Source organism: Equus przewalskii, chromosome 1 (assembly GCF_037783145.1).
Source record: "Equus przewalskii isolate Varuska chromosome 1, EquPr2, whole genome shotgun sequence".
Classification (NCBI taxonomy): domain Eukaryota; kingdom Metazoa; phylum Chordata; class Mammalia; order Perissodactyla; family Equidae; genus Equus; species Equus przewalskii.
The window spans coordinates 117,600,809-117,625,868 of record NC_091831.1 but is presented as its reverse complement, the minus strand read 5'-3'; the positions used below and the strand labels follow the sequence as shown (position 1 = coordinate 117,625,868).

The 25,060-nt window shown below is 41.4% G+C and overlaps 1 protein-coding gene across 50 annotated transcripts in view; it reads left to right on the top strand.

Annotated features, from left to right (window-relative positions):
- The window catches only part of SCAPER (S-phase cyclin A associated protein in the ER), a 521,170-nt gene that overhangs the window by 10,204 nt on the left and 485,906 nt on the right, over positions 1-25,060 (top strand). For 21 of the 50 annotated variants that reach the window (XR_011526452.1, XR_011526476.1, XR_011526453.1 and 18 more), the window contains exon 1: positions 18,017-18,163. The gene's annotated coding sequence lies outside the window, so the exon portion shown is untranslated. Of the gene's footprint in view, positions 1-3,217; positions 3,269-17,532; positions 18,295-25,060 lie in introns of those variants that run through there. The other 29 variants (XM_070573881.1, XM_070573862.1, XM_070573859.1 and 26 more) reach the window with 9 other exon arrangements.

The window sequence follows — 25,060 nt, the reverse complement described above, 5'->3', positions numbered from 1 at the left end:
ACATGTGAAATTAGTTTCAAGAGTGTAAATTACAGTCAGAAGAAATTCTATTTAACACAAGGGAGAACTTTTAGCTATTAGAGTGTCCTCAGGTTGGGTTAAATTTCCTGTCATCTTAGACTTCCAAACACAAGCTGGATGATCCCTTGGTGAAAACAAAACAAAGGGCTCTTCAGGCATCATAAACATTGAACTGGTAGCTAGTGATACAGCTAGTGATGCAGGTGAGGTATAGTTATGATTTATATTCAGGAACTTAAATATGGTTTTTTGAAACTTCTTTTGGTTGGAGGAAGATTCAACTAAGAAATTACTATTTCTAATAATTTACTTTTTCTATTTTTTTTTGTTTGTTTTTCTTTCTTGTACCCTATACTAAATCCATCATTGGTTTTGTACACATTTTTCTTTAACTAAATCTCATCTTTATAGTAACAACTGTTGTTCAAAATCATAACCAACACACTAGCCTGTGGGATTCTTCAATGAAGTGTGTTGGGCTGCGGCTATGACTGAAAGTGTGGACTGAAAACCATGGGCTTCCTATACCTATGGATGGCTGATAGCCAAGTTTAAATTTCAGTTGCTGAATTTAGGCATTACTGAATTCAGAGCCTTTCTCTTATGTGAAAATTAGGGCACTGATTGGACAGTAGGATGCCTAGAATTGAAGTGGGATTTTTGGGAGTGTTTAGATTATTGCTGTCAGATAGCACCATTCAATATCCCAGCCCATCATGCCTCACACCATACCACCATCTATAGCCCTTAAATATCTTATACACCATCATGGTATCCCATATAACATTGCTTCTGATAAAGAAAAATCGCTTTATGGTGAAAGAGTTAAGGCAATGAATTGATGTCTATGGAACTCGCTGGTCTTATTATTTATTCCATCACCCAGAAACAAGTGATCTTATAGAGAGGTAGGATGGTCTATTGAAAACTCAGTTATAATGCTAGCAGGGAGATTTTTTCCAAGGTTGAGGTGCTATTCTACGAGATGTGCTATATGCTCTAAGTTAACAATCAAGATTTGGTCCTGTTTTTCCATTGCAAAAGTATAGGTTCCAAGATGGGAGTGGAAAGTGTACCTCTCACAAAACGCAAACTGGAAAATGCTGTTTTCTGTCCCCATGATTCTGGGGTGTGCTGGTTTAGAGATCTTGGTATGCATGAGAGAAATGCTTCTGTCAGGGGACACACTATGGTTCCACTGACTTGGAAATTAAGACTGCTACCTGGATGCATAAGGTTCTTCATGTCACCAGGAAAACAGGTCAAAAATGGTGCTGGCTGGGACGATTAATCTTTATTATTAAGAGGAGACAGTGTTACTGACAAACAACAGAGGCTTAAAGCGCTATGCTTGGGATTCACGGATTTCCTTGGGGTGACTCTTAGTACTGCCATCTCTAGTAGTAAAGTTAATGGAGGACTCCAACAGTCTTGCATGGGCAAGACCATTAAGGGCTCCGATCTCTTGGGAATGGAGGTTTGGGTCATTCAACCAAGTAATGAAGCTTGACCAGCTGCAGTTGTTGGCTCTGGGCAAGACAACATGAAATGGGCACTGGAGGATGGAAGTTAGAAATGTCAGTTACAGTCTTATGACTACTTGCAGAAATAAAGATTATAGCATCTGCCTAATTTTCTCACTTGTTCTGCCATGCATATATTTAAATTAATTTTTCTTTTCTTTTCCATCCCTTTCTTCCAGGGCATGCTAGTCGTGGTTAGCTTTACAATTTTGTTCATGGATTACAGAATTCTGAGACAGCATCATGGTGGGACCATAAGAGGACTGAACATCATAGACAGATTCTATATAAGCTGGATTCAGCCACCAATGAGATTTGAGTTTATCATCCTTTTAGGGAGGGAGGGAGCACATTTTGATTTTATAAGGAACAGCTGCATTATGTTAATTGGCAGTATTTTTTCTTCTGGAAGATTAAGTATGGGAAGAAGAGTTTATGTTAATATTGGGCATGGGCTGTAAAGAAGTGAACTCTAGTGAATATTGTCACTTCTTTTCATCTAGCATCTGTTTTCCTTTTGATGATTGGAGAATTCCCCACCTCAAAGTCTGCCTGTCACTCTAGAAGCTGAAAATGGCATGTACTCACTTTCTCACCTTCGTTGTAGTTAGGGTATGGGTACATTATCTAGGACCCACCACTAACCAGATACAATCTCCCAGTACTCTATGTTAGGAGTAGGCCACAGGAGGACTGTGAGGAACTCTTAGACAGCAGCAACGTTGCAAGAAAGATGTTTCCTTGGGCAGCAGTGGTGCTTTCACTGACAAATTCTAGGTGTGAATTTTGGGTATTGTTTCTGGCTAGGTGGCCCTGAGCCTGAGACATGTTCCCTAGCCCTCCTGGGAACAACTCCTATATCATTTTTTGGTTTTCAAAGTTTAATTTTTATGTAATTTCATACTTAACAAAATTGTGAGAACAGTTACGGAACCATATACCCTTGAGAGAGAGACAGAGAAAGTTGGTGAGAGCAAGCATGGGGGACAATGCTAAGGCGAACGAGACAAAGTGTCTACAATTGGTAGATCTAAATAAAGGGAATATGGGAGTTTCTTAACTATTCTTGCAACACACACACATGCTTATTTTTTCTGATTCATTTGAGAATAAGTTGCAAACATAGTTCTGTACCCCTAAATACATCAGTGTGTATTTCCTAAGAACTTTGATAGTCTCTTACATAACCACCATACAATTATATAAATCAGAAAATGTAACATTGATATAACACTATTATTTAATCTTTACTCCATATTCAAATTCCTATGTCATTTAAATGAATTTCTTTACTGTTCAAATGGATCAGTGTTAGCTTCTGTGAACTCTGATTAATTTCAAGGTCTCAGATAGATATCATCTCCCCCAGGATGTGTTCCTGGACCCCAACTTTGAGTCAGGTGACTCTCTTACGTACACTTATACTACAGGGTACTCTACCTACCAGTGTGTTTATAACTGTTTTCCTGATTGTCTGTCTGCCTCTCCAACCTGAACTAAGCCATTGAAAAGGACAGATTTGTCTCTTTTTCGCTGGTCTGTCTACACTGACCAGCATAGTTCCTGATACATAGTAGATACTAATAAATATTTGTTGAACTGGATCTGAACACTTCAGTTGCAACTTAAATGAAATCTGTTCTAAGTTGAATTTGTCATATTCTCTCTTTCAGTTGAAAGCTGTATCTGTCAAGGTTCAGCGCAGAAAGTAGAAACCATTCCAGGTATTTTTTTTATTATTATTAAGTTCATAGTAGTTTACATCAATGTGAGATTTCAGTTGTACAATATTTCTTGACTGTCACCACATAAGTGCTCCCCTTCACCCCCTGTGTCCATGCCCCACCCCCCTTTCCCTGGTAATCACTGAATTGTTTTCTTTGTCCGTGTACTTGTTTATATTCCACATATGAGTGAAATCATCTGGTGTTTGTCTTTCTCAGTCTGGCTTATTTCGCTTAGCATAATTCCCTCCAGGTCCTTCCATGTTATTGCAAATGGGATGAATTTGTCTTTTTATGGCTGAGTTGTATTCCATTGTATATATATGTACCACATCTTCTTTATCCAATCATCAGTCGATAGGCACTTGGATTGTTTCCACGTCTTGGCTACTGTGAATAGTGCTGCAATGAACATAGGGGTACATATGCTACTTTGGATTGTTGATTTCAAATTGTTTGGGTAGATACCCAGTAGTGGGAGAGCTGGGTCATACGGTAGTTCTAATTTTAGTTTTTTGGGGAATCTCCATAATGTTTTCCATAGTGGCTGTACCAGTTTGCATTCCCACCAGCAGTGTATGAGGATTCCCTTCTCTCCACACTCTCTCCAACACTTGTTATTTTTAGTCTTAGTGATTATAGTCATTTTAACAGGCGTAACACTCCAGCTATTTTTTACAGGAAGAGATTTGTTGCAGGAAATTGATGCATATATGGTATAGGAGAGCAAGATCTAGGCCGAACCACTAGAAATTATTCTAGAAAAATATAGAACTATACCATCAGCAACATTCCAAGGTCATCATTTGTGTTATTCAAGACACATCCCCATAGCTTTGATCCAGGGGTCAGGAAACTGTAATCAAGAAACTGGGGCCCCTGCCACCATGGATGACTGCACTGCCTCTCAGCACTCAGAAAGCTGGAAAATGACCACTGGAATCCCACTGCAGAAAAAAATTCACATTTTCACAAGTTTTCTTGACAGTATAAGGAGTAAAAAGATGGCTTTAGACTTCTTCTTACTTCTGCCTGTCATATTTCATGAGTTCATCCTATTATCAGAAACTAATTCACATTCAGAAACCTAGTTGCAAAGTAGTCTGGAAAATGTAATTTTCAGTTATCTAGGCTTTGCAATGCAAGAAGATACCCTGTGGAGATTGAGTTGATCCCCAGTATGCACCACAATGGCATCCTCATTCATGAAGTTGCTGAAGCTAGACACCAGTGTGCAGTCTTCAACTCCTATCTGATGCCAAGATGCTCCCCTTGGATGGAGGTGGTAGCACCTCTTCTCCATGATATTAAGTTTAGAGGATTAATTCCAGGGAATGGAATGAAGTGCCCTTTGTTTGGTTCAGAATCACTGATCCTCTGAGCAGTTTCTGCCCCAGAAAATGGCAGTCACATGACCAACTTGGACTTCCTCCCTCTGGAGGTAGCGGTAACATACTAACTCATTTTCCAGGTACCCCATGACTTCTGGGGTCAGTGTGGTGGAAGGAAAATTGGGGAAACCAAAGCCCAGAGAGATGGGGAGACTTGTGCAACATAACAGAAAGAGCATGCACTTTATAGTCAGATGGCCTTGGATTTGAATCCAGGTCCTACCTCTTACTAAATGTAACACCTGGAGCAAGTTCCTTAGTCTCTATCTTGGTTTCCTCATCTTTAAAATACCTATCTCATAGGATTGTTATGAGGATTAAATTAGATAACACATGTAAAGTACAGGTACAGTAAAGTACATACAAAAAATGTTTGTTCCTTTATTAGTTTTCTATGACTGCTATAATAAATTATGATAAACGTAGTGGCTTAAAACAATATATATTTACTCTCATACAGTTCCGGTGGATAGAAGTTCAAAATCAGTTTCATTGGGCCTAAATCAAGGTGTTGGCAGGCCTGCACTCCCTCTAGAGAGGGAGAATCAGTTTCTTAGCCTTTCTGCCTTCAAGAGTTGCATTCTTTGGCTGTTGGCCCCTTCTTCCATATTTGAAGCTGGTAGTATAGCATCTTGCTTTAGTCCTCACATTGCTGTGTCAGATCTCCCTCTGCCTCCCACTTGTGATTTACAGTTAAGGCCTACTTGCATAATCCAGGATAATCTCACAATCTCAAAATCCTTAATCATATCTGCAAATTCCCTCTTATCATATAAGCTAACAACCACAGATTCCAGGGACCTAGATCTCTTTGGGAGCTGTTATTCAGCTGACCACAGTTCCTTTCATCACCAATCTTTACTATCTTTTTTAAGCCATTTGGTGTTTTGAGCAGTGTTGTCCAACAGAAATATAATGTGAGCCATATATGTAATTTTAAATTTTCTAATAGCCACATTAAACAAAGTAAAAAGAAACAGGTGAAATTAATTTTAATGATATGTTTTATTAACCCAATGTACTAAAATACTATCACTTCAACATGTACTCAGTATAAAAATTATTAGTGTAATTTTTTAATATTCTTTTTTCCTTATACTTAGTCTTTGAAATCCAGTATGTAATTTACAGTTACTGCAAATCTCAATTCAGACTAACCACATTTCAATTGCTCTATGGCCACATGTGCCTAGTGGCCACTGTATTGGATAATGCAGCTCTAGACGGTTGTGAAATTAAAAGGGTTAAGGGTAGGTTGGACCATGTACTCCTCACATAAAACCCATTTTTTAGCAGCTGTAGCCTTCACTTCATTCTGCCTATATCCACTGCTGAGATGATTACATCTGGCTCAAATCCTTGTCAGTGTGCCAGGGCTGCCACCAGTGAGTTATAAACACCCCATAGTACCAGACTGGGCACAGGATTAACATTAGGTTATGTATCAGGCTCCAGTCAAGAAAACGTAATCCACCGTAGGTCTTAAAAGCAGACAGATTTTAATTTAGTGAATTATGTCAGTTGTTGAAAGAGCTGAGAAGTCAAGCAATAGAAAATGAGACAAACCACGGATTAGCAACAGTACACAGCTGCTGCTACCACTTCTAGTGATGGAGGGACAACATGAGAAGGTAGTATTGTTGGAAATCGGCATCACTCAAGAGCTAGAACCATGGCAAGGAGCTTGGATCATGAAGGAAGGGACTGTTTGGTGAGAGCTAGAAATATGGAGGAAACGTAGCCATTATTGGAGAAGTTGCCTGAAGAAGGAATGAGAGAGCAAAATATCCTGATTTTCTCTTCCTTCTACCCTCCCGTATTCTGCCAGGCCCGCCCATTGGCCAAATCTACCAGGAAGCCATTTGTCAAGGGATGCTGAGAAATGTAGTTCCCTGAGAGTCAGTGCAGAGCAGTGGAAGATCAGGGAATGAACCAAGAGCAAATAGGCAAATAATGGTCACAGTGCATACCTTTTGCTATTCAAAATATTTACATCCTATATTCCAACTTCATGCTTCTTTCTAACAGGATGCAATTATGCTTCACACAAATGAAGATGCCCTTGTCATCTCCTCAACATGGGTGAGATAAGTCATCACTGGCATTTTAAAGTCCAAGATCTCTGGGGAATTTACAGTCTTCCCCAATAAACCATGCTTTTCATGGTCTGGTGACATACGAACTAATTGGCAAAGTTAAATACCATCGACCATCTTTGTACAAAATAGTATAGGAAAAAGAGGAAAAAAGAAATAATTGGTTAATATTAATATACATAAGAAACATATGCATAGCTGTTAGTCATTTCTATAACTAGTCAAATGGGTAGGGTTGATATTTATCACTTCCTTCTTTCACTACTCATTCCATGCTTCCGTTGTCCTTAGTCAACACTTTGGCTAGTTGTGGTCCTTTACCGGGCAGTGACCCAAACCTTCATTCCTTAAGGATCTGAGTCCTTAGTGGTCTTACCTTTATTGGGTCTTGCCTTTATTGGATTCTTCTTTTAAACTTTTCTGTTGGAGATGGCAAAACAAAGAGGTGCCCCACTGATTTCCTTTGGGAACCAGATAGGGTCCTCTCTGTCCTCATTGTATAGTAGCAACTCAGATTTCCCTTTTTAATTGGGACAGCCTGCTTCATCCAGTATTGTAAACTCTCCTCTGGCTATTGGTTCACTGGCATTAGGGCCCTAGAATAGTCAAGCGCCAGTTTCAATTTCTCATTCAATTGGGCCATTATTGTGTATCCTCATGAAAGTGTACCTCCCTTGGGACTGTAGCAGATGAGGTAGATGCCTCTCTCCATAGCCCCTTGACCCACCTGAGTTCACCTGTGGCTGCCATAGAGAATTCCGTACATAATGGCAGCTTTCCCCCTTCTCTCATCCCTTCTTGTGGGCTTTCTCTGGCACTCTACCAAAGGAAAGGACAGCCCAGAAATGTGAGAGAGATTATGTCTCCTGAATTGGAGTTGGTGGGTATATGCTTTGCCTGCTCATCCTCCAAAAGGGCAATTCTGAAGCTCATTCCACACTGTTTTCCAGAGAGTTCTTGGTGAGATTGAGCTTCAGTTGCCTACAGTGGTCACCTGTTCTTCATCACACACCTTAATGACTTTTCTCCCTTCTCTGACTCACTTTCCTCTCTTCCACACTTGTGCTTACCGGGATCACCTCCCAGATAAGCTACTGCACTCAAGGCCCTGTCTTAGGACAAGAACCCAAACTAAGACAGGAACAAAGACCTCTAAACCAAAAGAGTCTAAGGTTGTGGAGAAGGGAAACTAAATTTTGTCAGTGGGCCATTAGGTGTAATAGTTTCCAGAACCTGGGTATTTTGGCTGTAAGAGAAACAGCACCATCTGTTGGTCACTGACTCAAAGCTTATATTCCATCCTGTAGGATAGCACTGAATTTCACAGGGTGTTGTCCCCCATTCCACTAATTTACCAAATTGGTTGTTCTCAGATGATGGGGTATATGATAAGATTAGTGAAATCCAAGTGCATGAGCCTGTTTCTCTTTCTTTCTAGTGAGATCCTTAGTGAGAAGCAACCTTGTATAGGATATCATGATAATGAATCATGGAATCAGAACATTCCATAAGTCCACAGATAGTGTTGCTGGCAGAACCATTTTGAATAGGGAAAGGAAAAGAGTGTCTATTTCAGTGAGGACAAATCTTTGCCCCTTGCTGATGGAAGAGGTCCAACATATTCAACATGTCCCCAGTGCCCCAAGGAATAGTACCTTAAAAGGGGCTCAGTATTGGCCTCTGCTGTTGGCAGCCTGAACTTTCTGCTTTGGAGAGGAAAGTCCATGCTGTTGAGCCCAGGGATACCGTTATCCCTGCTGCCATGGCTGCTTGTACAGACCCACTGAACAAGAAGTGGAGTGGCTGAATAAAGAAGTTGACCAACATCCACAGAATGGGTCATCCACCTGATTGCCGAGAGCTTTCTCTTTAGCGGATGCCTTTTGATGAGCACTCATATGAGAAGTAAAAATCCTCATACAATAGTCCAATAGTCCAATTTTGAGAGATCCATCTATATGCCTCTTCTCTAGATTTGATTGTTACCAATACTCCAATATTATTCTTTCCAAGTCTTTGAGCAATAGGCAAGACAATTAACAACTACCCACAATCCAAAGTAGGTCTGCACCTCAGGCCATGTCTCCTTCCAGGCAAAGTGGACATCAGATGTACTGTCCAAAGTTCTCCTCACTGGGAGAGCTGCCTTTCACCATTTTCCTTCAGAGCCACTCCTGAATGGAATGGTCATATTGCAGCAGTCTACTTCCAGCTGATCCCAACATATTGTGCAGACTCATCTTTAGGCTAGGCCCAGGTTATTTTTCCTTTGACAGCTGGTTATGGAGAACTCCTCATGAGGCCCTAGAGTCTGAGCCACCTGCCCATGCAACTTACTTGTGTCCTCCTGGCTTGCTCAAGCATAATCTTTTCTATACATTTTTCTTTTTTTTTTTTCCTGAGGAAGATTTGCCCTGAGCTTACATCCCTGCCAATCTTCCTTTATTTTTTTTTAGCATGTGGGCTGCCAGCACAGCATGGCCGCTAACAGAGGAACATACATCTGTGCCCAGGAACTGAAGCTGGGCCGCTGAAACAGAGTGTGCCAAACTCAACCACTAGGCCACAGGGGCTGGCCCTATACCATTTTTAATTGAGGATAGTTTTTTGATATTTTTGCCCAATCTTATGGCAGTTTAAGATTGGCAGCTCAGATCTCATCAATCTTGATGTTGTCAAGATCCAGTCTCTATCAGAATCCAGTGCACTTCCAGCAGAGGAAGAAACTTGTGTTTCTTCAAAAACAGGATTTCATTATATCAAAACCTTGGGCTTCTGTGCTTTGGCTCTCTTATTGGTGTCCACCACAGAGTCTATCCAGTATCCTTACTTGCCACAGACACTTTGGCTCTTCCAGATTATTAGGCTTGTATAGCAAGGTAGCTTGTACAGCAGTGTGGACCTGCTGTAGAGCCTTTGCATTTCTGGGAATACAGCTTTCTCAGTAAACGGGTCAGAGAAATATACCCAAATGTGGTATATGTTGCCTCCCAAATCCAAAGGGGCCCATCAAGATTGTGCCTCTTCCTTTGTGTTAGGATGTGCAAAGTTCAGAAACTTGTTTTTCACTTTAAGGCAAGGATTCTCGACCTTGATCTTGATATTTCGGTCTTGATAATTCTTGGTCTCGGGGCTGTCCGGTGCATTTCAGAATGTTTAGCAGCATCCTTGGCCTCTCCCCACTAGATGTCAGTAGCTATTCACTCCCTTACCCCAAGTTGTGGCAACCAAAAACGTCTCCAGACATTGTCTGTTAAATGTCTCCTAGGGGACAAAATCCCCTCTGGTTGAGAACCACTGCTATACAGGAATATCCCAACATTCCTTTCACTGACTTTTTGAGTCTCTGGCATCCATGTGTCTTACTAAGAATATTTGTTAATTCCTGTTCACCAAGCCAATCAGCATGATGCTATCAATGTAGTGAATCAGAGCGATGTTCCATGGGATGTCCAGATGATCAAGGTCCCTGTAAACTATACCGTGACAGAGTTTGAGAATTGACTTGGCTCTGAAGTAAGATTGTAAAGGTGTATTGCTGTCCTGACAGGTGAAAATTTGCTGCTGCTGATTTTCCTTGCTAATTGATATGAGGGGAAAATGATTTTCCAGATCAATAGCTATATACCAGATGGCAAGACTATGTTGATCTGTTCCAGCAAAGATGCCATATCTGGATCAGAAGCTGCAAGTGGAGTTGCCGTCTAGTTTTGACACTACCAAACTCAGGAATTAAACAGGGGTGTGATGAGAATCATCACTCCTGCATCTATCAAATCTTTGGTGGTAGCACTAATCCCTGCAATTTCCGTAGGGATGCGGTACTGCTTTTTGGCTTACTATTTTGTTAGGGAATGATAGTTCCAGGGGCTGCTGCTTGGCTCTCCCTACCGTAATTGTCCTCTCTTCATGGGCCAGGGAGCCAGGGCAGGGAATCTTCTAGTTGCCAAGTATGTCCAGTCCAAATATGCATTTAGGACCTGGTAAAATTACCTCGATGTGGGTCTACAGAACCCATTGAGCCCTCTGTGTGATGGACTTGGTTATAAATTTAATTTATCATATGATCACCCAAAGCCCTCAATCTATCCAGGGGTCCTCAAGGATTAGCATATATTCAGAGCAACGTCTAATAATCCTTCAAAAGTCTGGGTATGTCCCTTTCCTCAGTGCACACTCATCCTGTTAATAGCAGAGATCCTTTTGGGAAAGGCTTGGAGAAATATTTACAGTATATGGTTGTAACAAGGTTTCAGTGTCCTTTTCTTTTTTTAAAGATTGGCACCTGAGCTGAAAACTGTTGCCAATCTTCTTTTTTTTTCCTGCTTTTTCTCCCCAAATCCCCTCAGTACATAGTTGTGTATTCTTAGTTGCGAGTCCTTCTAGTTGTGGCATGTGGGATGCTGCCTCAACATAGCCTAACAAGCAGTGCCATGTCCACACCCAGGATCCGAACTGGTGAAACCCTGGGCTGCTGAAGCAGAGCGCGCGAACTTAACCACGCGGCCACGGGGCCGGCCACCAGTGTTCTTCTTTAAGAGGACCCCATTTCTCCTCCAATCATTGGGCCCTGGGTATGTGGCACAACTTAGGTCTATGAATTAAATGAGAGGCTATGACTTCCTTTTGTGGCAACTCAAGTCAGGTTTCTGCACACTAGATGTGTAGTTTTCCAAGTCATATATATCAAGTAATACTTTGGTAGTCTGCCCATCTGTTTCATTCCTAGGGACCGTGTCATCAAGTTAGCACCCCAACACATCCCTGAGGGTCAAAACATTCTGATTACCATTCTGTCCCTGCTGTCCATTATGTAATCGTGCCCCCGTCTCTGATGGTTAAGTATTGATACATGGCTTCTGCCGCTCTGCCAACCTTCCCACTGTATTCCACAAACCCATTTCACTCATCCTTGGTCCAGAGAGGACAGCCATTGCAGAGCTTTCAAGGATGCCTGTGTTTCACTCGCTAATGTTTTCTCAGTGCCTTAGTGTCCTCTGGGCCCTTCTAGGAAATATAGTCAGGAGGAGGGTGTGCAGGTTACACACAGTAAATCCACTCCAGCATTCCCATCACCTTGACACTTTCCTATATGACCCCGTGGCTTGACGCTTTTGTCTGAGACTCTTTACATTCCTATCTCCACATAAAGTGAGTGAAGTTCTGGCATCTCAGCTTCATTGAATGTAGGCCACTACTGAATCCTAGTTTCAGTCAACCAACCAAGTAAACCATTAGAGATGCTTTGCTTCCAGCTGCTCAACTTAGCACATTAAAATAAGCATCACAGGTGAGGACACCTGTATTTAAATTTAACCTGGTCCATCATTATATTCTATCTTTTCTGACACAACACCCATAGAATCTATTCCCATATAGTTTTGCAGGTTACTGCTGATGTGAATACACAAGATATTACTGTTGTTTGGATATATGTTTTGTTTTGTTTTGTTTTGTTTTTTTCTGGAATAGACCTTACAATTCTCTCCTGGGTCCCTGGATTTGACTTTAAAAAGTAGGTTTGGAGGTAATAAGGGGAGGATTTGGGGAGAATATATATCTCTTTGCAAGGCAACTGCTGCATACAGAATCTGTAAACAAGGGAAGGTCAGATTCCTCAGAGAGGAGAGGGGGCTCAGGGGTATTTAGGGGTCTAGTCTGAAGTCACCTCAAATGTCACCATCCTAAATCTCAGGGTCCTACTACTTTCCAATCAATATCCTAACTTTAATGCAGTGACTTATAAAGGCTGTGAGTTCAATTTCATTTTACTCTAGCAACTTGCAAAAGTAAATTTGGTTCTGATCCTCAGTCATGCTCTGTCCTTCGGCCATTAGAAATAAGAGATTTGGGGTGGACCCATGGTCAAGTGGTTAAGTTCGTGCGCTCAGCTTCAGTGGCTCGGGGTTTTGCCGGTTTGGATCCTGGGCGCAGACATGGCACCACTCATCAAGCCATGCTGAGGCAGCATCCCACGTAGCACAACCAGAGGGACCTACAACTAGAACATGCAACTATGTACTGGGGGGCTTTGGGGAGGAGAAGGAGAAGGGGAAGGGGAAGGGAAGGGAAGGGAAGGGAAGGAGAAAGAAGATTGGCAACAGATGTTAGCTCGGGTGCCAATCTTTAAAAAAAAAAAAAGAAAGAAAGAAGAGATTCCTTAGGCCACTGTAAAAACTTTCTGGTCTCTAATCATGCCTTGAGCTGAGAGTTTAAGTCCCTGAGTTTAGCATTTTCATTTTCTAAGCTGCCTAATGCTTGTGAAGTTGTCAGCCTACTCCACAGTCCTTGTAATTATCATTACTAACACATGGTAGAGTATAGCAGCTCCAAAATGTCCAATTTCCTTACCTTCATCTGACATTTTATTTCAAGCAACCACAGATACTAATTTAAGCAATTACAGTGCCATTGCCTGCCATGGATTACTAGAGTTCTATTTTACACTTGCTAGGAGGTGATACCGGCATTCAAGTTAAACAGGTGAGCAAATTAACCCCCTGGTGAACAATGGAAAGAGGTGATGTTATCAGAACCTCAAAGCCAAGGCTGTCAGGCAGAATCTAGAATCATGGAAGGAGATTCCCAGGGGAACTAGAGCTATGGAAGAGATGCACTAGCCACTGGAGATGATGCCTGAGAGGAAGCAAGAGAGGGGAAATCTTTTGGCTTCTTTCCTACTGCCAGAAGCAGAAAAAAGCAGAGAAGCCAGGGGATCCACCTGAGAGAGGTGAGAATGGCTGGTTCTGAAGCCCTCTGCATTTCAGTTCCAGTCTTATAGTAAACCCTAATTTTCACTTGCGTGAGTTCTCGTTCCTTGTTTTCAAAGGGATCTAACTATCAGAGTTTGTACAAAGTGTTTTGGAAGCCCATCAGTGGGAGCAACCAAGCATGCTGCAGCAGGGCAGGCAGGAATATCTGAGGTAGGTCCTATAGGTGAGTGGGAGTCTGCCAGGTGGCAAAGAAGAGCAGGAGCATTCTGGAGGGACTAGTTGTTGGAAGTCAAGAGGTGGAAAAGGACAAAGCAGCTGACGGAAAGGGGGCAGTTACATAATAGTGCCTACTTCATATATTTGTTGTGAGGTTAGATGATAAAGTAAACATTATAGCTGGTATAATTTGAGCTCTAGCTATATGCTAAGCTATTCTAAGTGCTTTCTAAAAATTGATTCACTTAATCACAGAAACCCGTTGAGGTATATCTTATTGTTCCATTTTACAGATGAGGCAAATGGAGTTCAGAGAGAGTCAGTAATTTTCCTAAGGTCATACAATTACATAATCTGACTCCAAAGTCAGAGTCAACTGCTGTGGGATACCACTATTCTATACTTCTATTGCATGTAATTATTCACATGGATTACATATAATCCATGCAAAGTGCTTCAGCATAAAGCCTGCCACATAGTAAATGCTCAATAAAAACTAACTACCTCCAGCTATTATTATAGCATAATGACTCAAAGAGGGGCTTTGGATTCAAACCGACCTGGATTCAAATCCTGACTCTACCCCTTTCTGGCTGTTTGCTCTAGGAAAAGTAAATCTACGGCCTTTGTTGATTTGTAAAATGGGATAAATTACCTAATTCTCAGGGTTGTTGTCAGATGAAATGAGGCCATATATATATATTGTCTTGCACATAGAAAATGCTTAGGCAAAGATAACTATTATTATTATTCCACTAATAAGGAACAACTTGGACAAAGGCCCAGGGTAGGGTGAGAAAGAGAGAGGAAAAAATGAATTCCAGGGTCTCAATATATTTTACTATGTGTGGAGAATAGGGTGGTTGAGGGAATGGCCTGGCAATGAGGCTGGAGAGGTCAACAGGCCTGATCTTCAGGGTCTTGTAGGCCATGTCAATGAGCCTGGAGTGATAGTAGAGCCAGTCACACAGCACATAGGACACGTGTATCCTTTAGGACAGGCTAGGATATGCTGCAGTAACAAATGTCACCAAGTAGCTGAGTGGCTTATAAAAACAAATGCTACATGTTCATTGGGGACCAGCTAGGGTTCTGTTCCATGCCATCTTCACTCTGGAACGTGGGCTGATGGAACAACTTCTCTCTGAAACAAACTGCTGGTCTTGTGGCAGACAGAAAATAGACATGGTGAACCCACCAGTTGGCTCTTAAAGCTTCTGTTTGGAATTGATCCTCTGCTCACATTTTATTGGCCAAAGCAAGTCGCATGGTCAAGCCTTCCATCAGTGGGGCTGAGGAAGGGGCATTTCATGGAGGGGCACCAGAATATTTGGCAGAGCAATAATAGGAACAGATTTTCTGGCAAAATATAATGAGTGGTAACAATTAAAAAATGGACAAAGGATTTAAATAGGTATTTCTCCAAAGACAAACACAAATGGCCAATAAGCACATAAAAAGATGTTGAACGTCATTAGTCATTAGAAAAATACAAATCACAATCACAATGAGATACCACTTCACACCTACTATAATTGCTATAATCTGAAAACAGACAATACAAGTGTTAGAGAGGATGTGAAGAAATTGGAGCCCTCACATCCTGCTAGTGGGAATGTAAAATGGTGCAGCTGGTTTGGTAAACAGTCTGGCAGTTCCTCAAAAAGTTAAACCGAGATACCATATGACCCAGCAATTCCACTCGTAGGCATATACCCAAGAGAAGTAGAACATATGTCCACACAATTTGTACACATATGTTCATAGCAGCATTATTCATAACAGCCAAAAAGTGAAACAATCCAAATGTACATCAACTGATGAATGGATAAATAAAACATGGTATATTCACACAATGGGATATTATTCAGCCATAAAAGTGATTAAGTATTGATACATGCTACAATGTCATTGTACCTTAAAAACATTATGCTAAGTAAAAGAAGCCAGTCATAAAATATCACATTTTGCATTATTCCCTTTATATAAAATGTCCAGAATAGGCAAATCTATATATAGAGAAAGTAGATTAGTGGTTGCTTATGCCTTAGGGGATTAAGGGGAAATGGGCAAGTGACTGTTAATGAGTATGGGGTTTCTCTCCAGGGTGATGAAAATGTTCTAAAATTGTTGGTAGTGATAGTTGCACAACTGTGAATGTACTAAAGACCACTGAATTGAACACTTTACATGGGTAAATTGTGTGGTATGTAAATTATATCTCAATAAAGCTGTTTTATATGTATATGAGAAAGATAATAAGTGGTTTTTATTTTGTCCTGTTGATTATAAGAGGTTCAAGTGGAGGTGACGAGGTAGTTAACCATGTAGATCTGGAGCTCAGGAGCAGAAATCAAGACTGGAGAGACATATTTGGAAATCCAGAGCACAAAGATACTAACTGAAGTTATGTAAAAAGAAGCAATCACCCAGAGTGAGCATGTCCAGTGGGAAAAGAGAGGGCTTGCACCTATCCCTGAAGGAAGCTGACATTTAAAGGATGAGAGAAATAAGAGGAGACTTCAAAAGAGATGGAGAGGGAGTGGTTAGAGATGGAGAAGTAAGATCAAGAGAGTAAGAATGGAAGGCAAGGAAAGTGTTCCTGGAAGGAAGGAGTGTCAACTGATGCAGAAAAATTGTTAGGTCATGATGATAATGTCCATAAGATCTGCAGTACCTAGTGACTTTGGGAAGAATATTTCCTTAGGCTGGTGAGGCAGAACCCAGAGTGCAATAACATGAGTTAATACACAGGAGGAGTAGTTGAGGAATTGGAGACATCCTTGTTTAGATAATTGGAGAAATGTAGCTGCAAAGTGCAGATCTGTAAAGAGGAGAAAGAAAGCAGAGGTTGAAGTGGGGTTTGGTGTATTGGGTAGGAGATTTCAAAATGGGAGAGATTTTTTAAACGCTTATGGGAATGAAAAGGAGAGGAGAAAGGGGATAATTGATAAGAGGAATAAGGCCCTGACCGTGTTTTATGAAACTGCAGTATGTTCCCCACTCCATCCTCCTTATCCTACTCATTTGTTTACTGTAATGCTTGTCACCTCCCTGTTACCATGTAACTTATTTATTATGTTATTTATTGTCTGTCTCCACCTTGCTCCAAGAAGGCAGGGATTTTTTATCTATTTTGTTTTGTCAACAAGTAAGAGGCATAAATTGCAAGAGAAGCAAGAAGTGTTTTTGGGGTCTCAAGAATTGCAATTCCGGGAGCACAGATTCAGGTAGAAACCTAAATAGTGTCCCTCTAGAGAGTAAAAGTCGGGGGCTTTTAAAGGCAAAGAAGGGAGGTTGTATACAAAGAATTTTAACTGGTTTTAATTGGAGTTGGAGGTAGAGAGGTCGTCTTAGCCAAACATTGCTTGATTATTGATTCTATCTTCAGAAAGTTCACCATCCTCAGTCTTTGTGATCAGGATGTTGGTTCTCCGCTGACTTCTCAAACAATTGCTTGTAAAACAATTGCTTTTAAAACAATCGCTGTTTTGGCCGGGTCCAAGGTTCAAGACAGCAAAGCAGTTTCTCTGGAAAGGCAGGTCTGACTCCATTTAAAAATGGCTCCTCTATGGTCAATTTTGAATTTATTTATTAACTCCAAGCATCTAGAACAAATAGCAGCTGACATATGGTGGGTGCTTAATAAACATTTGTTAAATAAGTGAATGGAAGAGCAAGTTTTATGAAAAGTCAAGAGGGGAGAGGAGCCAGAACATAGCTAACTATGGTTCCTGCCTTCACAGCACTAATTATGAGGTAGATCTATTGGAGTCCATGACTTCCTGCTTATTGTGGTAACAAGGGAGAGGAAAGGGTAAATAGCCCGAGTTTCCCAGCTGGATGAAAAGTGGGAAGGGAGATATTCATTTGGTAATTATGATCTGCGTTGTCTTTTCTGTTTTGTTCAGAACTATGATTTAAACATCGTTATTTAATTCGTGTGTTTTGTCTTGTAAGTAGAGGAAACACATTTGTTAGATTTTTGTACTTCGAGCCTTCCCCGCCTGCCACATACGAGGGGCCGAATAAAGCCTTACCAGGAAGGATAAGCCGTGCTTGGCGTACTCCTGCGTGCTTTTCTGAAGCTTTTGCACAGGCACCGATTTTTTTCAGGCGGACTTCTAGGTCCTTAACCTCTGTGGGACTAACTGTGGTGATAAACTAGGAGGAGGGAAGAGACTCAGAGAGAACAAACTGAGTGCTGGAGAGCGGCAGTGCCAGCGCGGCCTAGCGAAGAGAACAACTCGCGAAAACCAACCCCGTCCCGACAACCAAAACGAACCCACGCCCTGCCTCCAGTCTCGGCGGCCCATCAACGCGAAGTGAGGTGCGCATGCGCGCGGGCGGCCGGCGTGTGTGGCCAAGAGCAGCGCGGCCGCGGCTGAGAGTCACGTGGGGCGCCGGGCAGCCGGCCCGCCCCGCCCCTTTTCCGGCGGGACGCTCGGAGCCGCTCCGAACTGCGCAGGGCCGCCGGGGGTGAGTGTCCGCGAGGGGCGCGCGTCGCGCAGACCCGGCCTAGGGCGCTGGCTGGCTGAATGCGTTGCGGGGAGCCATGGGGACAAAATGGCGGCGGGGTACGCCCTTTCGCTCCTTCCCCTCACCTGCAAGTAGGGAGGAGAGGGACTGGGATGGCTGCTGGGGGAGGGTAGTTGCAGCCGCTCGGGAGGGCCCGGGGGTCCTCCGAGGAGGCCTGGGGACGGGGGTGCGCAGGCTCTGGGCCTGCCCTGCGGGCTCAGCTGAGGTGTGAGGGACGTAGGACCCCGCGCACCCCAAGGGTCGAGGGGTGGGCCGCGGGCTGCCTCACCCCCTCAAGGAGGCGGCCCCGCGGCGCGTGTCGAGGCTTCTGGAATGTCCACACTGCACGCGCCTTTCGGAGGAGCCCCCCTCCCAGCCCTTCATTTGACAGCTGATCGCCATTGGCCTCTCGTTCTCGGCGAGGTTAATCACGCTTTCCCTGTGCCGTGACTGGTTTGAGCTCTGCCCAGGAAGCAGGGCGGGAACGGTCTCTCCATCTTACAAATGCGTAAACTGAGGCCTGAGGGGCGAAGAGTTTAACCAAGGCCTCACACCTGGAAGTAGCAGGACCTAGCCTTCTGCCCCTGGTAGTGCTGCCTTTCTAGCACTTCATTCGCGGTTCCCTCCGCCAGTGAGGGACGGGATTGTTAGAAGGCAGACAGAAAACTGCTCCTCGAGCAGCGCCTGCTGCTGTCAAGCGGCTCTCCTGAGATGCGGCCGCCTTCCTGAGAGCAGCTTCCTGTTGCTGGCAAACTGTATCCCTCCTTCTGTTTGCTCTAGTTATTTTCCATGAAAATAGCTGTTCGATATACTCATCTTACTGAATAGATAGTGATTCCCTACATGTGTTATAGTTTGCATATTGGTTTCACCAACATGAACTATTTCATTCTCATAATCCGAGGTAGGAGGATGGGATAGGCGTTATGCCCATTTTACCAATGGGGAAACTGAGGTTCAGAGAGGGCATTTCTTGCCCCCATGTCATCCCCCGGTGAATAGTGATCTGGGATTAAGCTTTCAGACTTGAATTTGGGGGTCTGACCGCTACCCCACTCCAATTTATGTTAGTGCTCAGGCTCTTGTATTTTTTCTGTTAACTATGACTTTTTCTCAAAATGTGTTAGGTGCAGATTGATTTATGCCGCATATTGAAATGATCTGAATAATAAATAACCTCTAAAGACTTTATATTTTGATTAATCAAAGAGTTAATATAATTTGGGAAGTTGTCTTTGTGAGAAGAACTTTGATATGATAACTTTGAAGGCAGACTGTTGTGAGGTTTGAATCCCAGCTCTGCTGCTTGTCCTTGGGCAGATTACTTAATTTTTCTGATCCTTGATTTCCTCATCTGTAAAATTGGGATAATATTATTCACCTCCCAGATTTGCCGATAGCCAGTAAATGAGGTGTCTGTAAAGAATTTAGAACCACTCCTGATCCACAGGAAGCCTTCAACAAATGCTTTCTTGTTTCCTTCTTTCTCTCCACTCCCTCGAGCTGCAATTTTTTATTTTCTGTAGTTAACCATTTGGTGGTGTAGATCAATCCACCTGGTGGATTATGCGTGGAAGCATAATCAGGTACTATACACATGCATTTATAAGTAATTTTGGTGAGTGGGATCCAAAAGCTATAGTATTTTAAATACAGACTTTAAAAATGTTTGTCCTTACAACTTCATAAATATGTAAGAATCACTAAAAGATTGGTTTGATACTGACTTTATTAAAAGCTTTATTTAGCCGCTTTACAGGAATTTTTAAAGATAAAATGAAGGGACTTGAGATTCTGTCTTTTCTTTCACCTTCATAGCCAACCAAAATCCAACCTAGTTTTTTTTTGAGGAAGATTAGCCCTGAGCTAACTACTGCCAATCCTCCTCTTTTTGCTGAGGAAGACTGGCCCTGAGCTAACATCCGTGCCCATCTTCCTGTACTTTATATGTGGGACGCCTACCACAGCATGGCTTGCCAAGCGGTGCCATGTCCACACCCGGGATCCGAACTGGCGAACTCTGGGCTGCTGAGAAGTGGAACGTGCGAACTTAACTGCTGTGCCACCCGCCAGCCCCCCAACCTAGTTTTAAAGGAGCTGCAAAAATTCTTTAGGAATCCCATGTGAACATTCTTTAAACACTTAGAAGGTGGTGGTGGTGGTCTTTAGTGGGAAGTTAAACAGAATTCTCTGTAATGTTGCAATCTGATATCCATTGTGAAATTGACATTTCTGAAATTGTAGAAGTGAAAACTGCAAATGGTTTGTATAACCAAAATTAAGATAAGTCGTTAATAAAAATCTGTTTCCAGGGGCCTGCTGGTGGCGCAGCGGTTAAGTGCACACGTTCCACTTCTCGGTGGCCCAGGGTTCGCCGGTTTGGCTCCTGGGTGCGGACATGGCAAGGCTTGGCAAAAAGCCATGCTGTGGTAGGCATCCGATATATAAAGTAGAGGAAGATGGTCATGGATGTTAGCTCAGGGCCAGGCTTCCTCAGTAAAGAGAGGAGGATTGGCAGTAGTTAGCTCAGGGCTAATGTTCCTCAAAAAAAAAAAAAAAAATCTGTTTCCAGTTTTCTGCTGTGATGGTAACCTTTTTCACAAATATGTTTGGCTTTGGCAATAGTTCTTGTGGAATATAAACAGTGAAAATATCTACAGTTCATTGGTGGAGCCCACCTTAAAAAAGTATTAGAGGGAAAGATTTATAGAAAGACTTTTTCCTGTCTGACCTGAAACACTAGAGATTTCATGAAGCTTTGCTAAAATAATTACTACTTTCTTTTGTTTTTGTTTTTTTGATGAGGAAGATTGTCCCTGAGCTAACATCTGTTGCGAATCTTCCTCTTTTTGCTTGAGGAAGATTGTCCCTGAGCTAACATCTGTGCCAGTCTTCCTCTACTTTGTATGTGGGATGCTGCCACAGCATGGTTGATGAGTGGTATGTAGGTCTACAGCTGGCATCTGAACCCACAAACCCTGGGCTGCTGAAGCAGAGTACGCAAACTTAACCTCTATGCCACTGGGCCAGCTCCTAATTACTTTTTAATAACAACTTCTTAAAGTAGTAAATTCATTACATGTGGTTTTGAAAACATATGCAAAGTAGAGAGAATAGTAATATGAATTGCTATGTACTAGTTTCTCTGTTTCAGCAATTACCTGTGCAGCTACCCTGTCCCCCATTGTTTTGAAGCCAGTCTCAGACGTCATATTTCATTTGTAACGATTTCAGTATGTGTTAGGTCTGCTTTTAATCTAGTATTGGAAAAGAGAACTAATTTTGGTATTTGTGAAGAGAAACGTCAGGTTCATCAGAGAAAATAAATGCCTATTGGTTGATGTACTCATGGCAGTACATACAGAAGTGATCAGAATTGAAAACCTTGTTAAACAACTTGGAATTATAAAATGTCTATCTTGCTTTTCAAAATACTTTTTTTTTTTTTTTACCATAATACACTTATTTTCCACTTAGCAAAGGCATGAAAAATTACTGATCCTAAGTACCAGACTCATAAAGGCAAATACTCAGATTTTTTTTAAATTACAGAAGAGGCAAAAGCATGGGTGATAGATTTTGTGAACATCAGAGAGAAACTGTGATTGCAAACCTCAGTTTTTCTACAATTTATTGGCAAAGGAGAACAATGGATAGATGTACTCTCCTGGTTTCACTTAGATGGGCCTGTACTTTTTAGAGTAGTGCTGCTATCAGGCTTCTCACTGTTTTGGGTATGGCATTTACTTCGTGCCTTTTCAGAACCTGTGCACCCAAACTCTGATAAAGAAAAGAGAAGTAGGCCTTTCCTGGCACTTGAGCCAGTCTTGACATTTCCATCTCTAGGACTCTTAGGTATCTCCACAGATATTCTGGGACTGCAGGGCAGGGTAAGATGAGTGAGACTTCAGTTTATCACAGACACAGAATTTTTAAGGCAGACATAAAATTCAGTTTATCACAGGTCGCAGCTTGTTCAGAAACTTGGGCCCAGTCAGTCCTAGTTTTCATTCCCTGTTTACTGACTTGTTTTGTTTTTTTTGTGCTCCATCTTCTCCTTGGCCATTGTTTTGCTATAGCCCAGAATTTCTCAAATTTCATTAATTTGAGTAGCACTGCCAATGTTTTACTAATATCCATTTTAAATATGTTATTTTGATTTTTTTCATTTATGGTAGTGTTATAAATTTTCTTTTAAAGTTTAGGTAAAAATGTAGTTCTATTTAAAGAAAAATGTAAATAGTTTAGGTGGTAGTTACGGCAAATATGAAAGTAGTAACTGAATCATTGAAATTTTAGATTAGGAATTAGCTCTTTTTTTTATGTTACAGCTTTATTGAGATATATTTCACACACCATAAAATTCAACCATTAAAATGTACACTGCAGTGGTTTTTATTATGTTCGTAGAATTGTGCAACTATCACCACAACCTGTTTTAGAATATTTTCAGCGCCCCAATATGAAGCCCCTTAACCATTAGCAGTCATTACCCAAGCCTGGCCTCCCTCCCCTATTCCTCATCCTACCCCCCATGCCAGCCCTAGGCAGCCACTAATTTACTTTTTTTCTCTATGGATTTGCCTACTCTGGACATTTCACATCAATGGAATCATACAATGTGTGGTCTTTTGTGTTTGGCTTCTTCCATTTAGCATAATGTTTTCAAGGTTCATCCATGTTATAGTATGTATCAACACTTCATTCCTTTTTTTTTTTCATAGACTTTATTTTTTTAGAGCAGTTTTAGGTTCACAGCAAAATTGAGAGGAAGGTATGGAGCCTTCCCATATACTCCCTGCCCCAATTCATGCACAGCTCCCACATTATCAACATTCCCCACGAGAGTGGTACCTTAGTTACAATTGATGAACCTGCACTGACACATCGGTATCACCCAAAGACCATAGCTTACATTAGGGTTTACTTTTGGTATTATGTATTTTATAGGTTTGGACAAATGTATAATGACATGTATCCACCATTATAGTGTTATACAGAGTACTTTCACTGCCCTAAAAATTTTCTGTGCCCTGCCTGTCATCCCACCCTCCCCTCAACCCCTGGCAACTATTGATCTTTTTTCTGTCTCCATAGTGTTGACTTTTTGAGAAAGTTCATTTCTTTTTATGGTCAAATAATATTCCATTGTGTGGATATACCACATTTTACTTATCCATTCATCAGTTGACGCACATTTGGATTGTTTCACTTTTTGACTGTTATGAATTATGCTGCTATGATTATTTGTGTACAAATTTTTGTGTGGACATATGTTCATTTTTCTTTGCTGTATACCTAGGAGTGGAATTGCTGGGTCTTATGGTAACTCTGTTTAACTTTTTGAGGAACTGCTAGGCTGTTTACCAAACCAGCTGCGCCATTTTACATTCCCACCAGCGGGATATGAGGGTTCCAGTTTTTCCACATCCTCTCCAATGCCTGGCTGTCTTTTGGATTATAGCCATCTTAGTGGACGTGAAGTGGTGTCTCATGGTGGTTTTGATTTGTATTTCCCTAATGACAAATGATGTTCAACATCTTTTCATGTGCTTATTAGCCATTTGTATATCTTTTTTGGAGAAATGAGGTTATTGCCTTTTTAACCAGACATAATGGTACCATTTAACCTGACATGGGCTCTTGCTCTCGTGCTTGCTTGCTCTCTATCAGCTTTTTATTCATATCATTAAGTGGGTTGCTTCCCAGAAATACTTTGTCGTATTTAAATACTGTGACACGTTCATCCTCTACTTATGTTTCTTAATCTATACGTTGTAGTACCTGTTTGCCCAAGTGCATTTGGAGCTATCTTGAATTTAACTTAAAAAAAAAAAATTCATGTATCTTAAGTACCACTGCCTTTCATTTCAGAGGCTGAGACAATAACCTGTCAGGTGTCAAATTGAGTAGTAGTACACAAGACACATAGTGATGTGTTTGGAGTAAACCAGTATCTGGTAGGATTTAAGAGATAGCAGTTCAGTCTTGAGCCTTTTTTTCCCCTTGGGGAGAAAAAGGCATGGTAATTACAATTTGTGGTCTCTGGGTTGAAAATTTTAGTCAAAGCTGAGTTTAATCTTTAATTTGGGAGTATATTTAAATTTAAATCATTACAGTCTTTTAAAGTTGTAATTGCATTGCAATTACATTACAGAAAATCTGGAAAAGAGCAAGGAAAAAAATTACCCACAACTCCAGTGGTGTACACTACCAATTATTGAGTACTGGTTCTGTGCTATTTGGTGCTTCATGCATAACTTTTTTGAAAATAATGCTACAAGGCAGATATTTTTACCCCCATTTTCGAGCTGTGAACCCTGAGATTCAAAAATGTTAACTTGCCTAAAGGTTACATAGATTGTAAGTGGCAGTCTTGGGATTTGAATTCAGGTCTGACTTCAGAATTTATGCTCTTTACTACACATTACTTCTTGTCTGTTTCCAGTCTGTTTTCCAGTGCATATGGATCATATGGTACATAAATTCACATGGTACATCAAATTTTGTGTCTGCCTTAAAAAAGTTTGATATCTAGGCTACAACTGTCTTTATTGGAAAGGCTAAGTACACAGCTTTACTGATTGATTCTAGAATCACCAAAAGAAGGTATGTCTGCTTAATCAACAAGCCATCCAACTTCCTTTCTTCCCTTCAAAATCTTTATTGAGTGCCTACTGTTTGTAAGACACTGTCTTAAGTAGGGGAAAGAGGTTTTTCAGATATAATCTTGTCCTTCAGGATCTTAAAATGTAGTAGAGAAGAAAACTCTCTGACAAGGGAAATAGGGAAAAGAGAATAGCACTTACTGAGCATCGGCTGTGTGCTAGGTTTTATATATTATTTTGAAATTTATTT